General features: G+C 39.1%; 1 protein-coding gene across 3 annotated transcripts in view; it reads left to right on the forward strand.

The window, feature by feature from the left end:
- LOC122790732 (adenylate cyclase type 2-like) overlaps positions 1 to 18,092 on the forward strand; it is a 1,393,058-nt gene that overhangs the window by 1,038,706 nt on the left and 336,260 nt on the right. The gene's annotated exons all lie outside the window — the stretch shown is intronic.

Raw genomic sequence — 18,092 nt, forward strand, 5'->3', positions numbered from 1 at the left:
TTGACCAAGCCAAAGCCTTTGACACTATTCCGCACTTGGACATAATAGATAAACTCTACCAGCTAGGCATCAACCCGTATGTTACCAGATGGGTAGCTAACTGGCTCACTGATAGAACCCACTCAGTCAAAATAGGGGAAGTCACCTCTAGTAGTAGACTTGTAATGAGCAGCATACCCCAAGGATCGGTCTTGAGGCCTCTGTTGTTTGGGAAATACTTTTCTGAGGTGAAAGCCATAACCAGTGGTCTGTGGCTGACCAAGTTTGATGACTCCAAGCTGGGTGCTGTATTAAATTCCCCTAGTGATGTGAACATCCTCCAAGAGGGCCTTACCCAAACTAATGACTGGTGCCAGAAGCATGGCCTCAAACTGAATGCCAAAAAATGCATCATTATCTCCTTTGGGGAAAATGGTATCCTCACTTATTGTCACATTAATAACAATGTACTAAGCAGGCAATCAGTCGTGAGGGAGTTGGGCACCCAGGTTGATAGTGACCTGACTTTTGACCACCACATTGCCTCCGTTGTATGGAAGGTTTTCTATATGGCCCACCTCACTAGTAAGGGTATTTCATCCAGGAACAAGGAGGTGATAACATCCCTGTGCCCCTCCCTTATCAGACCCATTATCGAGTACAATGTCCCCTTCAGCATATAGCTTGCCAAGCACATGAAGCAGCTGGATAGACCACAGAGGTTCCTGACCAGGAATATCTAGAGTCTCAAACACCTTTCCTGTACAGATAGGCTAAAAGCCCTGTCCCTGTATTCAGTCTTGTACAGACTGCTCAGAGGTGACCTGTGTCTGGCATACAAGGCCATCTCAGACCCAGCCTTGATGGAGTTGCTGCATATCCGTAAGTCAAACTCCACTCACACAACCCACATGCAAGGCCTTAACCTGGTCTGTGACATTAATATAACTTGTTGACAGGATAGATTTGTGTCCCAAAGACTGCCCCATCTGTGAAATAGACTCTGTCAAACAGAGTACCTCACTAGCCCTGTTTAAGAGGAACCTGCACAACTGGATGGGAAACAGGAAATACACCCCTGTGATCCCACCTGTGTCCCTGCTGGACAGAGAAAACAGGTGCTGACTTTGTGGGAACATGGGCAAAACTCTTGGCTAGACTTGTAAGGCCCTCTGGGCCAATAGCCTTTTATCATCCTATAAATCTGGTATGTGACATTAGTAGAACCCATAGTTCTCAACCTCTTAGAGCAAGAAATCTGGACAAAGCCATAAATAATGGGGGGACAAAGACCCAAAATAGGGGCAATTTTTAAATATTGCTTTTATACACTTAGAAAGTTAATAGAATAACAGGTTTGCACTAGCTTGAATTTTCTGAAGGGTATTAAGTCTGAATCTCAAATGTCTGTCATTATTTTCTGACTTCAGTACTCAATAATTTTGCAATAATTTGCCAGAAAACCATAATTTTATAAATAACAAGCCAAAAGTGTGAGGCAAAAATCTGTATATTCTTTGAAAATCTGTACACTTGAGAGTATGGTAGAACCTGCTAGAGGGACACAACACTTTTGAAACAGACTCCCACTTCATGTCAAGCAGAACACCTCAATGGCACTCTTCAAATGCAGTCTGGATGATTGTATGGGTAACTGTAAATTCACCCCAGGGCTCCACCTCTGTCCTCTCTTGGACAGGGGTGATAGGTGCTGATCATGGAAATAAGGATAAAACTTGGCTAGGCTTGAAAGGGCCCTTGGGTCATTAGCCTAGTAAACGCCTATGATCCTATAATAGCTTATAAACAAAGGGATTGTGTCTAGATCTAGGGATGTCATTGTCCCTTTTACTCAGCCCTCATTAGGCCAGCCATTGAATATAATGCTCTTTTTGGCATGTATCTGTCCGAACACATGCAAAAACTGGAATGCCCACAGAGATACCTTACTAAAAGGATATGAGGCCTAATAATGTCCTTACTAAAAGGATATAAGGCATTACAATGTATCCTACATGGATCGGCTCAAAGCCCTGCCACTGTACGTGGAATCTTACAGACTGCTAAGGGGTGACCTGTGTCTGGCATGCTCTGACCCATTTAGGATGGATTTACTGTACATCAGTAAATCAATTGGCATCAAAAGTACTTGGTATTGGAATTGAAACCTCTTCTGCAAAATCAGCAGAATGGCTCAAAGGGACAGCTTTATCTCATAGAGGTTACTAATGCTCTGAAACAGTCTCCCCATCCACATGTGACAGATGGGAAACAGAAAATTTACCCAAGAACTGCCCCCTGTACTAATGGACAGAGGCCGCTTCTAAATGCTTTATCCCATGCATGGCTCCCCAAGTTATCTATGGTATGATGCAGTTAATCGATAATTATCATCCATGGGATGGGTATGTCCAGTCTCTATCTGAGCACAAAAAGGGAAACTAGCTAGTCATAAAATGGCCTACAAGGGCAGCTAGCCTAGTACTAACCTGTAAAGCTACAAAGTGTCGATATTTTGTTTTCTAGTTTCTATATGTCGACATTAGTGACACTAATATTTGGAAGTTTTGATTATTTTATCTACTCCAGTATATATATATATATTTATTATTTTACATTTGTTTGCTGGGTTAGTCTGACTGGGACAGTGGCCCCTTTTCAGCAGAGACCTGGGGGGGGAAGTCCACCCCCCAAAAAAAAGCAGCTGTCAGAAGGGGCAAGTAAAAACAGACACTATGCAGTAAGACCTTGTACAAAGAATACAATCAGCCATTTTATATATACAAATCAGCATTGGTAAATACAAGAAGCTTGCTTGAACAGAGTAAATATAAGTTGTATAGCAAGACAGAGCAATACGGAGATAGAATTATCCAGGGGTGATACAGGAACAGAGCCAGTTGTTAGCTAGATGTTCTTTAAGAAGGACTTTGAATTTAGAGGTGGAGGGGGTATTAGGAATGAGTTGGGGGGTGCAGTTCCACATTTTTGCTATCTGACATGAAAATAAGGATTTACCAAAACAGCTATTGGCTTTCCTAACTTGTAATAGCAGTTTATTAGATGAGCGGAGGGAGTGGGTAATGTAAGGATGTACTAGGTGTGTTAGAGCAGAACAGGTGTTAGGTTGGTTGAGGATGCTGTGGGCAATAGCTAGCTGGTTAAGTGTTAGTAAGTTTGGAAGTTTAAGCCAGCGTAATTGTTTCAGGGCAGTACAGTGGTGGATTCTACTGTGCAGGCCGGCAGCAAAATGAACGATTTTGTTGTAGCATGTGTCAAGTTTAGATAGATCAGTCTTTCTGAGATTTGAGAAAATGGGCGAAGTGTATAGTAGAGTAGAGAGGAGGTGTGTTCTGGCAATTGCTTGTCTAGTTGATGAGGTGAGGAATGTTCTAGACCAATAAAGACACCTGAGTTTAATATGTACTTTTTTAACAGTGAGGACAATGTGTTTGTCACATTTCAGGCCACATTTTATTGTGATACTAAGTACTTTTGTGCTATCTACTGGTACAATTATAGTTTCATTGGATGAAAGTATGTGTATTAATGAATGGGAATGTAGAAGATTATTATTTGAAAAAAATCATATGTTTAATCTCATTTGGGTTTAATATTTGTTGTCTTTCCTTTAGGAAAAGTTCTATTTCTGTAAAAGCAGATTGAGTCTTGGATAGAAGATCCGGTAGGGAGAAGGCTGTGCAGATAACAGTGGAATAATCTGCATACTGTATAATTGTGGCATGGGGAGAGGTGGAGCTAAGGCTGTCTGTAAAGATGGAGAATAGTAGGGGGCTGAGAATAGAGCCCTGTGGGACTCCTATAGTGATGTGTAGAAGAGCAGAGATTTCATTTTTCCATATCACTGATTGTTGTCAATCGGTGAAGTGAAATAGCTGTGGAACCAGGTAACAGAAGCTGGAGAGAAATGAATAGATGCTAAGTCAGTTAGTAATTTTTTATGTAATACAGTGTCAAATGCTTTTGACATATCTAAGAAGATGGAAGAGAAAAGTTGGTTACTATTTCTATGGTGATTGATCGTGTTTGTGAAACTTAAGAGGGCTATGGTCGTATTGTGTTTAGGTCTGAAACCATGTTGGAAGTTGGAAAGTAGGTTATTTTGTATGAAGTGGGACAGCAGTTGAGAGTGTATGTATTTTTCTAGAATGTTGCTAAGAGGGGAAGAGTATGACAATGGGTCTATAGCTGGATAAATCGGTGGATTGACCACCTTTGTGTAATGGTATTATATAGGAAATTTTTCAGAGTTTTGGTACATAATGTTCAATGATAGAGCAGTTTATTAGTATGGAAAAAGGGTAGGAGATAGAATTTGATGCTAGTTGAAGAAATTCACTTGGGAGTCAATCTATAGCTAGTCCAGTGGCTTTTAGTTGGAGGAGGAGTTTTTTTGATAGAATACGTTGGAACAGGATGAAATAAGAAGACTCTGGGTAGGTGATCAGCCATGACAGGATCTTTATTGTAATTAACTAAGGCCAGAACAGAGTTAATCAAATATGTGTTGAATTGGGTTGATGTACTAATGTTGGGGTTTAAATTGCTAGGAGAGGAGGTAGTTTTTTTTTTCAGGAATTAAGATTTGTTTGATGGATAGCCAGAATTTTTGTGGTTTGTTTTTATGGTTTTTTTTTTTTGTTTGTAATGTGGTGTAGTATGATTTTTTTGTCATTTCTAATCAGTTTCTTGGCTAGGTTAAGCCGTTGATGGTAATTGTAGAGGGAGGCTTCAGTTTTGCAGATTTGATATGTGTGCCAAGCTTTATCTCTTTGTGTCATAGTGTTTATGCTGTCTGCTGTTAGCCAGGGTGCTGGTGTAGATTTGCAGCATCTTCTATGAATAGGAGCAAGGCTGTCTAGGATGCTAAGGAAAGAGGTACTGAAGTATGCAAAAGCCTCATCCAAGTAAGCTGGTTCACAGGGGACCAGTTGTGATGTTGCAGTAGATAGTTTAATGTATCTATGGAGAAATGTTTTTTTAAGCAGATATTTTTTTATAGATAGTGTTTTTGGATATGTTAGTTTTACATCTGATAAGGTAGATGGGGGTATGGTCACTTAGGGAGTCAGGAAGGCAACCAAATTGTGAGTATAGATATGGATGATTGGAGAGTACTCAGTCTAGTATTGAGTGTCTATTACTGTGTTTGTCATTTCAAGTTGGAGTGGATATGAGTTGAGTAAAACCAAAAAGGTTGATATGATTGGTGGGTTTAATGGAGATGCAAGTACCCCAGTCTAAGTTAAAGTCTCCTAGTATGACAGTTTCATGATTTAAGGTAGAGGATGCCCAACTAAGTAGGTTTTCTATTAATTTAGTATTGTTGCCAGGGTGACGATACACTGCTGTGATTATCGTGGCCTTATTCAGGTTACGCTGAAGACGTGAGATGAGAATTTCACGGTCAGAGAGTTGGGGTGAGTTCATAGGAAGTTGCTGTATGTTTAGATAGTTTTTATATATGACTGCCACTCCTTCGCCATGTTTCTTGTTTCTGCCAGCTCTAAGGATGTTATATCCCTGAGGTAAAAATTCTTCACTTTCATTGTTGCTCTTGAGACAGGTCTCTGTAACTGTAACAATATCAGGGGAGTAAAGTGAAAGGGTGGCTTGAAAGTCAGATGATTTCTTAAGTATACTTCTGTTGATATTGATGTTTAGAAAGAATAGGCCAGAGTTAGTTTGAGTGATGGGGAGTGTAGTTGGAAGGTTTGAGTTAAGTTGTTGGAGAGGTATATGGATGGCTGGGCTGAGGCCTGGATTAAGGTGGATATCACCACTTAGATGTAGTAGGTCAGATTTGTGTAAGAAGCAGAGAGAGCATTTTTTGCTGAGTAGGTAGTTTTTGTGTAGAATGTGTGGGAGTGTGTAAGTGGTGAAATACATTAGTGTGAAAAGGCGCAGGGTGTGCTTACAATTAATTGTGCAGCTATGTTATAAAGTGGGTGAATAGTAGGGGTGGAGTACAGTGTAGGTGAATGTGGGTGAGTGTTTAGATACAATTTGGAGATGGTGGAAAGAGGTAAGTTGATAAGTTGTTGTGAGGAGAGTGATGAGTAATAAACTGAGTAGCCACATATGTGTGGAGCCTGGAGAAGAGGGTTTTATAGAGTATAATAGTATAATATGATGAATAAGTATAAAGCACTATTATGTGAGTGAGTATCAAGTATGATTTCAAGGTTTGGTATAAAGGAAGTGATGATCAGTGAAAAACTAAGGTGGAGTGAAGAGTACTGATGCAACTGTGTGAGGAGGTGTGGTATTGGATAAGTGGAAAGATGTAATGATGTTAATAATTATAAGTGCTTGGTGCAATTTGGTGGGTGTGGTAAGCTTAGTATAAATGTAATTGATATGGGGGTGGGTGGGAATAGGAGTAGGATAAGGGAGCGGAGTAAGCAAGGAGGGCGAATGGAGCAGGTTGAAACCAATCACACACTTATCATTGACATAAAAAACAATCTGTTTGGTCTTTGGCAAACTTAGGTAAGTGCACAATGAAAAGTAGAGTCAGGTTTCAGCAATAATTATACAGCCCTGTCTAAGCTGATTCAAAACAGCATCAATATGTAGAATGAAGAAATAAAATGTTAAGAGGCGCACGGAAGTCTACAAACATATTGTAAGTGAAATGGAAATATATCATTAGTGAAGGAAGGAATATCACAACCCCAGCCACTGAGCAAGCCAAAGTACAAACTCATAAAACAAGTACAAGTAACAGCCACAGATTGTCATGGGAACAAAAATACATACATTAGGGACTAAATGCTCTTCACTGTTTTTGCTGTGATTCTATTGAATGTATTTCAAACTCCGGCAGGCAGCACATGTAGTGCAAGGAAGGTAACTTGGAAGAGGAATGGCCTTGAAAGGTGGAAGGAGGTAGCACTAAAAAGTATTGTGTCTGTACTTTCCACACCATCAGGTAAACATTTGGAAGTAAATATAACGCACACAGACAAGTCACTCTAAGTTCCAGATGACGTGTAATTTACACTTTTAACTTTGTTCCCTCTGTATGCATCTGCCGTTGCATATATATATATATATATATATATATATATATATATATATATATATATATATGTTTGTGTGTGTGTGTGTGTGTGTGCCCTTCCTTCCTACCTCCTCTTGCTCCTGTTCTAATTTTACCTGTGTCCATATTTAGGCCCCTCTGCTTGGTGACCCCTTTTTCCTGCTGCCGTATAAACTACTTTCTACTCCTTTTTTAAGATTTAACCATTATAATAGGCCTTTGCTTGTTTCCCATATTGTCACAAAGTAGTATATGTGCATGAACTGAGACACATGCATTCTCCGTGTTCATTTATTTTCTTCATATCACACTCTCTACAATTGTGGGAGTTCCTCCTTCACTGCAGGTGTAGTTTTCAGTTTTTTTTTTTTTAATTTGCAGTGGCAGGGTTGTGAGTTTGCACTCAATTTATTGATAATTAACTTTGAGCCATATTGCATGTTTCTGAATACCAGAGTTGATGTGTAGGAACACTAGAATAGGAAAATAAAACATCAGCACAGTAAGCAAATTATATCACATGATTGAAACATGAAAACAGCGAACAGCATATCATCGAACTTCAAACCCTGAAAGTGTAAAACTCCAAAAGCTGAGAACAGCAATTTTTTTTCCCTGGGGAAAAAAAAAAAATCGCTGTTCCAGCACAAAACATAAAACATACAAACACTACAAACCATTTCTAATGTGGGGGGCTTTGCCCCCCACACCCCGCTACTTAAATATACCAACTCCTAGATTGCACCACAGTGGAGGAAATAGGGAAGCCACATAAACGGCCCACCAAATTCTTTCCCTGGGAAAGAATTTGATGTTCCGTTGCTTCGGTATTTTCAATCTTTGAACTTCCGAGTTTGAGGTTGTGGCGTTAGCGGTTCACAGCTTTTGAGCTTCCAATATACACCCAAAATAAATACACTCAGAGTGTTATAGACTATTTTCCAAACAACATCATAGTTAAAACAACAATTATGGACTTAAGACAGATGAACTGATTTCAAAATTATTATTAACATTGCTCATTATATTCAATATTCAGTACTTCATGTACATAAATGCTAAGCAAATATACTATGACTCTTGAAAGTACAGACAGACATGGTTTAATGAGACATCAGATATTAATAAAAAACAGAGTGAATCAATGCAAGAGAGAAGAAAAATAAAAGGAGGGCATCACAAAAAAACCTTCACTTTATAACGTTGATATTCTCAGATCATTCAAAACCATTGCATGCTGCAGTACTTTTTGTTTTATAGAAGTATTTATGGTGACTGGATTGCTGATTACTTACTTTTTTATTTTACATCTTGGCTTGAGGACCAAACTTTCAGGAACGGCTACCACAGAATATTTTATTGCATGAGAAACATGAATTTTTCAGGGTAACATACCTCACAACATTACAAATAAGATTTACTAGAAGTGAGGTGCATGATTAAGTCCCTAAACCACAAGGATGTTATGAACACTGAATGTGTTTTCATTCAGAATAAGAAATGAACTGCTACTACTGCATGCAGTGTTTTATCACAGCATGCCGTGATAATTATCAGGATCACTTTTGGAGTATTCGTTATCCATAATAAGATGTGAATCAATGCTATTGCATGCAGTATTGCATTATAACATGTCAAGATAATTATCAGGATCACTATTGCAGTATTATTCCTTAAACATGGAATTAGCTGCATGTTAACATATGTTCTTGACTTTCAGAACTTCCTGACTTATTACAGCAGAGCTCCTCCTTGCATCCACAGAGTTTCCACTGTTCTGAACTGTCCTTTGGTTGCTTGCTCATTTTGTTGAGAAAAGGCTAGAATATATCACAAAACATTCACTTGCTTCAGTCTTTACATTTTTTTGCATACCCACTTTCAGTTGTGTGAATAGTTTGGGTCTGAATGTTTCCAGTGTCTGTTAATGAATAATCGTTAACATTATATGGTTTATTTCTGTTAAATAAAATACAATTTCAATACACAGGAGGTTCAGGTTAAAAAGTTTACTAGTGTACACCAGGAGGCAAAAAATGTACAACTACAGAATTTTGTCTGACATGAAACAGGAAGCACACAATTTTAGATAGGTTTAACATTTAAGCTATGCCCACCTTACTGACGTGATATGTCACAGGGCATCTACATCACTTTAGCTTACAGTCCTCTATTCATAAAACTGTTGACGCTGTATATTTAAAAAAAAAACTTTTTCTCTAGATACAATACGGCCTTGCTATCCAGCTGGTCAGACATAATGTCTTTCTGTAAAGTTACTACTGCAAGGTTTCATACAGTTTGAATACAATAGCAGCTTCAGTCTTTTAATACTCGTCTTTGTTCTCTGTTACACTTTCTCACACAGCTGCGTGCTAGCTCAGTAACACATATACAAGGCCAAATCATTCCAACAGGAAAGAGCAGAAGATTTTATTATTTCACACATTTAATTTCCTGACCCAGCAGATAATCACTTGTGAAAAGCATAAACGTTAAGACTTGCTAAGCTAGCATTCTGCCAGGGTCAAGGATCAGCTTTGCTTCAAGCCACACTGCAGTTTCAAAAACTACTTACATTTACACATGAGTTAATCTGTACTGTTATATGATTAATAGAATAAAATGCATTATATACTACTTTGCTTTTAAACTAGCATTTCTCATATATTCAAATACCCATTTTTCTAACATTTTCCCCCCTATTAATACTTTTTATTTTATTTTGAAGTATGCATCGTGTCATTTCATCTCCTAGCCTTTTCCACTTAGGATTTTCAGCTAGGTGAGTCATTCAATCTATACTTCAGAAAAAATGTCATCTGAGATCAATCTTTCAATCTCAATATCTTGGTAAAAAGTTTCAGTAACAGATACATCAATAAAATCTTTGATTAATCTTTTCATGCAGGGAATTCCACAGCAAACACATGCTCCTATTAGGAGTATACCCACACAAATGGCAATCAGAATATTCATTAGGATGGAACCCCACCCCCCCAAACAGATTCTGGAAAAAATCCGTCAGTGGGTTTGGGTCTGGTTCAGTCATGGCTGATACTTGCTGAATTACCTCTAGGTGGTTATTGATCTCATGACGATTATCAGGAATATAAGCACAGCATTCTTGTTTGATAAGCACGCACGTACCACCTCTCGCCACTAGGGTGAAGTCAAGAGCCATTCGATTTTGTAGCACAACAGTTCTCATTGCATTTAGTTCATCAGTCACCAGTTCTTGGGCGGAAAAAGTTGCATTACTCATTACTTCGAGAAGTTTCGACAACTTCCTCAGCTCCCAGATCGATTTGACTGCTCCATAGGCTGGGAATATTCCTGCCCAGGATATAACACTATCACTCAAGTCACTATGAGTCAATTTGCTTTTGTCTTTTACTGAATTGTGGTCTTTACAGCCAGCTTCGATCTTTCCAACTGGATTCACAGGTTTTTCAACTGGACCTTCAGGTTTTCGGGCTGCTTCTCTCACATTTCATATCTTACCCAAAGGTAATTCTGCAGTATGTCTTATTGCCGGAACCAAATAACCCAAAAAACAACTGCCAGACCAATTCTCAGGTAACCATTTATATGCCTTTTTCCCCACAAATAAAATAACAGTTTTCTACTTTAGTACTAATACGCATCAGCCCTGCATGAAACATTTTCTGATCTATAACTGACAATTGTTTAAACAAAACTGGATTTTTACAAATGTCATTCATAGTTGTTTTCAATGAGTTCAAATACGAGTCATAATTAGTATTGCAAAAAGTATTGCCATTACCATTCTTAATATAACATCGGTAAGATATGGTTATATTACAATTGCTCCAGCCCACCTGGAGGGTATAATTTTTATAGAAACATACAACTCCTTTTTGTGTGACAGGTAAAAATAAAGCTATTTTGTCCTGTGATCTCACAGTCCCTGTATTGACAAGTAAATTCTCCCAAGTCTCATTTATCCCCAAAGGGACAGCGGACATTATCAGTCCTCCATATGCTGTTGGTATGGCTGTACAAAACCAGCAATTTGAAATGTTCATAGTCTCTGCATATACACGTTTCATGGCTAGGTATGTGTTAAACTTTGGATGCCAGTCTATAGATGTTTCATCACGCCTTCCCACTTTCACTTGTGTGGTTGTGTGTAGGATAAACCACAACAAGAGGAAAATTGTCACAATTACAGTCAATAAATGTACACTCAACAAAATGATTATGCAACATCTCTGGGGTTGATCTAAATTTCTATTCGCTTTGTTTTTGGCCATCTCGTTCTGGTTGTGTATCAGTCACAAAGTTTTTATCAAGTTTAAAGTTCTTTACCGGTTTACAATGTGTCAAATGAACCCAGGACGTCCTCTCGGCCACTCACACTGCAGTAGGCGTTGCCAACAGAACCTGGTACGGTCCCTCCCACTTTGGACTCGCCCAATTCTTCCTTTTCATCACTTTCACCCAAACGTATGTCCCAGGAGCCAAGACTGCTTCCACCGGTCTGGTCTGTTCCTTATCTGAAAAAGAGTTAAACTGCAAAACAGATTTATTTGTTAACAGTTTCCTCATATAACTAGCTAATGAACTGTCAGCCTCTTGCTCTGCAGGCATGAGAGCTTTCCACTGAGGCACATAATATGCTCTCCCAAAAAAACATTTCAAAGGGAGTCAAACCCTTTACATTTGGAACCGTTCTCATACTCAGCAGTGCTAAAGGCAGACAGTATATCCAATTCTTTTGGGTTTCCTCTACTAGCTTCCTAAGCTTATTTTTTAGGGTACCATTGTACCTTTCCACCAGTCCTGCTGACTGTGGGTGGTAGGCACAATGGTTCTTTAAGGAGATACCAAAAAATCTACCAAGTTGGTGGATTGTCTGGTTTACAAAATGTGTGCCATTGTCACTATAAATCTTTTCCAGAATGCCAAATCTAGGGATTACTTCTTTTATCAGGGCTATCGCCACTGTTGCTGCATCCGGGGTTTTGGTTGGAAAAGCTTCTACCCAATTAGAAAACATGTCTACAATAACTAAACAAAACTTTTTCCCTTCACATTTATTCAATTCTATGAAATCCATACAAATAGTATGGAACGGGTATGGTGGTATAGGAAAACTTCCTTGCTTGGTTTTAAATGCTCCTTGTGCATGGTGCTTGTTACAAGTATGACAAGCTGCACAAAATGTTTTTGTGTAGTTTGTGTATCCATATGTTTGGAATATTCGGTTTACTAACTGTACCATCCCCCCTGTTGAGACATGGCTCTGCCCATGGCTCAACAAAGCTGCATATCTAAATAAATTAGACGGCAATATCGGTTTTCTTTCTTTGGAAATGTACAGTCCATTTTCAAGAATTGCACCTCGTTTTACCCATTTTTGTTTCTCCGCTTTTGTAGTAAGTATCTGCATTGTTTTTAACATGTCTAAATCTAAAATCTCAGAGGGTTGTAATTCCTCATTCAAAAGTAAAGTTTCTGCATCTGAGGCTGCTTGCTTTGCAGCTGCATCAGCTCGTGCATTGCCTTTTGAAATCTTATCCTGCTGTTTTGTATGAGCTACACATTTACAAATAGCTACTTTGGTAGGTAACTGAATAGATTCTAATAACTCCAAAATAAATTGCGCATGATTAATAAGTTTTCCACTGGATGTTATCATTCCTCTATTTTTCCATTGTTGTGCAAATACATGTACTGTAGAAAAAGCATACTGACTATCAGTATATATGTTTACACACTTGTTTTTTGCTAAAGTACATGCCCTCGTCAAAGCTATCAATTCTGCTGCTTGTGCAGATAAGTTGTGTGGTAAGGATTGAGCTTCTAAAATTTCAGTGTCTGTAACTACTGCATATCCTACCAGATTCTTCCCTGTAGGACCCCTTTTGCATGAGCCGTCCACGTAATATGTCACCCCGGCATTATCCAAGGGCATATCTGTGAGATCTTGTCTAGGTAAAGCTAACTGTTCAATTTCCTGCAGGCAGCTGTGTGGTGTGCCATCCGCAGGAGTTGGGAGTAGTGTTGATGGATTTAATGTCGTACATGGTTCAATTGTCATATGAGGTTGGCTCAGCAGTATAGTCATACACGAAAGATGTCTAGCAGGGGAAAGATATGCCACTTTTTCTTGCAGTAAAATTATTGCAACTGCATGAGGCATTCTCAACGTGAGAGGGTGGAATAACACCACTGAGGCCGAAGCCTGTTCTGCCATTGCAGCTGCAACCACTGTTTGTACACAGTGAGGCAAAGATCGCACCACTGGGTCTAACTATGATGAATAATAGGCTATGGGGCATTGCTTATCCCCATGTTGTTGCATCAGTACTGACGTCATATATCCTTGCTTACAATCTATGGTCTGAAAAAAACGTTTGTGATAATTTGGAAGTCCTAAAACTAATGAAGAAGCTATCAACTGCTTCAACCTGCAGAAAGCTGTTTCTGCTTCAGGAGTCCATTGTAAGATATCTTGTGCTGCCATTGGTGTCTTATATATCAAGTCAGTCAGTGGAGCAGATTCCAAAGCATAATTTGGTATCCAACTCCGACAAAAATTAGTTGTACCCAAGAAAGACATCATTTCTTTCTTGGTTGTTGGTTTGGGTGCTTGCAAAATTGCTGTTTTTCTTTCCTCGTCTAGTATTCTACCTTCATTGGATATTACATATCCTAAGTATCTAACTTGTTTTCTCCAAAGTTGTAACTTACTTTTGTTTACTTTGTGTCCTTGTGTTGCTAAAAATTTCAATAATGCTACAGTATCCTCCCTGCACTGTTGCTGGGTGAGGGCTGCTAGCAAGATGTCATCTACATAAAGTAGAATTTGACTACCTCCCAGTGGGGTAAACCCTGCCAGGTTGCTAGCCATTTCTTGTGCAAATATTGTTGGACTCTCACAATATCCCTGTGGTAGTCGAATATATGTATACCTTTTACCCTGAAATGTAAATGCAAGCCAGTATTGACTATCAGGATGTATAGGTATTGAAAAGAAAGCATTGCTAATATCTACCACAGAGAAATATTTCTGTTGCGGTTCTAAATCGTTTAACAAAGTATGTGGGTCTGGCACCGTAGGTGCTCTAGTTATTACTGCATTATTTACAGCTTGTAAATCTTGTACCATCCGCCATTCCCCGTTTGCTTTTTTAACAGGAAATAGGGGTGTATTACATGGTGAATCAGGAGATTCTACCAGTACTCCTTCTTTGAGTAATGCTGCTATTATAGGTTTAATTCCTATTTCTGCATCCTTTCTCAAAGGGTGTTTTCTTTTCTGTGGTCGAAAAGCTGACTTTGGGGTAATTGTAACTGGTCCTGCTGTTCGAATAAGTCCTACATCTGACTTGCCTGTTGACCAAAGAGTTGTTGGAATTTCACATAAAGCCTTTTCTTCTTCTTCTAATAAGAACGCTAATCAGCTGTCCTTGCTAGATTGCAAATGTGCAGCTAGATGTGTCTGTGTCAACCAATTCAGTTTTTGTTTTTGTATCCCCTGTTCTGATAGTTCTAAATCAGTTTGTTTCTCCCATCTTGTTACTTTTTCTCCTAAGTCTGCCCATTTGACACTTTTGTTCTTTGTCAAGCTGACATGTGGTAACCGATTTGATCTATACAATGCAAGGAATTCTTGAGGTAACGAACAGCTAACTACACTGTTCCCCTCAGTATCCCAGTACAAAGTACGCAAAACCAATCTAATTGCATGATTTCTAAACAATTATTGCTCATACTCTCTATCAGGTCCTGGTGTAGTACAGTAGTATAGAGTACAGTGTAACAAATGCTGTCGGTCAGTGTCAAGGGAGGGGGCTTTACTGATGGCTACGTTCATCAGTTCCTCGGTTACTGCCCCTGGACCAGTCGTGACTAGGTCCTGGCTGTACCAGTAAAAAGTTTCACCCTCCGATCGCACTACAAAGGTATCCATTTGTCTCTGTGCCTCCATACCTTGTACAGTTGGAACTACTTCTATGCCAAATATCTGCATAAGGTCCCTGCCCAATAGGTTTACTGGACACTTTGAAGAAACAACAATTTTACTTCCCTGGGTCATACCTGAAACAGGGTCAGTTATTGCTATATCATGGGAAAGCGGTACCCTGTATAGCTGTCCATTTGCGGCTTTTACTAATATATAATCAGGTGATTCAGAATGTTCTGGTAACTTGAAGGGGTGTATCAAGGTCTGTGATGCTCCTGAGTCACACAGGAATTTGACTTCCCTTCCCTCCACCAGAAGTGTAACTTCTGGTTTCGTATCTGCTAAGTAGAGCTCTAAGCTCAATAATGCTAAGTCCAAAATTTCACTTTCTTCATCCTCCATATCTACTTGCACTTCTTCTACTCCTTCTATCACATTTACATTCGTTTTCTGTTTAGTAACTTTTCTTGATGATTTCTGACTTTCACATGATGTATCTTCACTATCATATAGTCAGTCCTCATCTCCCTTATCTTCTGTGATTATCTTTTTGTTTTGCCTACAATCCCTTGCTAGATGTCCCTTTTTCCCGCACTTGAAGCATTCACCTCTCTTCTTCCTCTCTTCAAAATCTTCTGATCGTTTGTCAGACTGTTTATTTCCCTGGGCATTCTTCTTGCCCTTTTTTTACCTGACTGTAATACAAATACTTCAGCTTCGTCTTCAGCAATGAAGACTTGCGCCTTCTTTTTCTTTTTACTATTAAAATGTCTTTCAGCATGTCTAGCGTATTTGAGTAAGGCTTGTAGCCTTCCTGTTCGATGGTCTATCATATGCTTCGTAATGAAGCTACTAATAGGTGCAATGCAACCTTTCAAAAATGCATTTTTTAATTGTTGTTCATACGGGGAATCATTTGTTTGGTTCTCAGGAACCGACATACCACTATGATTATTAAAACATTCTAATAATCTAGCATAGTACCCATCTATTGTCTCATTTTCCTGTTGTATGCATTGATTAATGCAAGACCAGTCTGCTCTAGGTTTCCATTTCTCAGAGATTCGGTCTGTCAGACCTTTCTCTCTGTTGTCTAACTCCGCATCACTATGTGGGAGTGGTCTAAGCTCTGCATTACGAGGATTCCAGGTGCCACAAATCATTTGCCAATCTGGACCTATAATTTGTCTTACTACTTTTTCTACTTCTTCCCCATTCAAGTGGTAACTCAACTTCATGCCTTGTAAATCTTCTAAAAATTTCATAAAATTAACTTTCGGATGGGGGATTCCCTCAGTAGCCTTCCAGATATCTTCCGGTGTCCATGGTCTATATACTAAGAGTGTTGGGTCCTGCCCTTCCTGTCCTGCCTGAGGATTTGGAACTTCTATAAGTGGGCATATTTCTTCCTCACTCTCATCCTGTAGATTTCCCTCTATTTGGTATGATTCTGTGTCCCTATGTGTTTTACGTGTTCGGGCCCTAGTTTTAATAGGGTCTCTAACAAATGGTTGTGGTCCTGCTGAACCTTCAGGATAACGCGGAGGCGGACCAGCCTGTCCACTCGCTTCATATCCTGAAAAGGGTAAGGGAGGGGGCAAGGGAGGAGGAGGAGGAGCTGTTGCTATTACCAAGTTATTATCCTCTTTGTCTAGAAATAATGTTTTTGAATTTTTAAGCTTCTGTTCTCTACGATTTGCTTCCTCAATCCACCTGTGTGCCTGAGGAATGCCTAATTGGCATTGCTTTTTTGCCTGACCTCCCGCATCAGATTTAAGCTGTTTAAGGAGTTTAACTAGTGAAGTTTTATCTAGTTTACCATCAAATTCATATTTGTTAACCCATTTCGTATAATACCTAATGTTATCGGAACGTTGTAATTGCATGTATTTTGCGTCTTCGGTTAGGGGCGGATCTCGCGATGTTTTAGTGCACTGATTACCCATGTCAAAGAAAATGTTACGTAACCCTTTTTTATCACGTGATATCAAGTTCTCAGTTCCTGTTTGCAGTGTCTCTAGAATAACTGCCTACCTTATTCTGTTACCCTGATCTATGACCAAATATACAGTACTTCCTTTTGTCCCTGATCTGCAAAACAAATCTTGACAACAATATACTGTAACCTAGTCCCTGATCTAAAACAGAAAAAAGGCAAATTCTTCCTACCTGCGCCTCCGGTATTGAGGAAGTCCAAGTTCCGCTTTTTGGCCACAGATCAGAAAGTGGCCAGCCTCTTTACACAACAATTCAGTCGGAGGTCTTTTCACTCAAGAAGAACCATTTTGGTAACTTCTCCTACGCAGTATTCGACCACCGATACGCTCTGATCTGCGGCTTACCAAGGGAATTCCATCTACGAAGTACCAAACTGTTAAACAAAATAAAATTTCAATACACAGGAGGTTCAGGTTAAAAAGTTTACTAGTGTACACCAGGAGGCAAAAAATGTACAAGTACAGAATTTTGTCTGACATGAAACAGGAAGCACACAATTTTAGATAGGTTTAACATTTAAGCTATGCCCACCTTACTGACGTGATATGTCACAGGGCATCTACATCACTTGTAGCTTACAATCTGTTATTCATAAAGCTGTTGATGCTGTATATTTTAAAAAAAAACTTTTCCTCTAGATACAATACGGCCTTGCTATCCAGCTGGTCAGACATAATGTCTCCCTGTAAAGTTACTTCTTCAAGGTTTCATACAGTTCGAATACAATAGCAGCTTCAGTCTTTTAATACTCGTCTTTGTTCTCTGTTACACTTTCTCACACAGCTGTGTGCTATCTCAGTAACACATATACAAGGACAAATCATTCCAACAGGAAAGAGCAGAAGATTTCATTATTTCACACATTTAATTTCCTGACCCAGCAGATAATCACTTGTGAAAAGCATAAACATTAAGACTTGCTAAGCTAGCATTCTGCCAGGGTCAAGGATCAGCTTTGCTTCAAGCCACACTGCAGTTTCAAAACTACTTACATTTACATATGAGTTAATCTGTACTGTTATATGATTAATAGAATAAAATGCATTATATACTACTTTGCTTTTAAACTAGCATTTCTCATATATTCAAATACACCTTTTTCTAACAATTTCC

The sequence above is a fragment of the Protopterus annectens genome, chromosome 16.part0 (assembly GCF_019279795.1).
Source record: "Protopterus annectens isolate FY-2018-M chromosome 16.part0, PAN1.0, whole genome shotgun sequence".
In the NCBI taxonomy this organism is placed as follows: Eukaryota; Metazoa; Chordata; order Ceratodontiformes; family Protopteridae; genus Protopterus; species Protopterus annectens.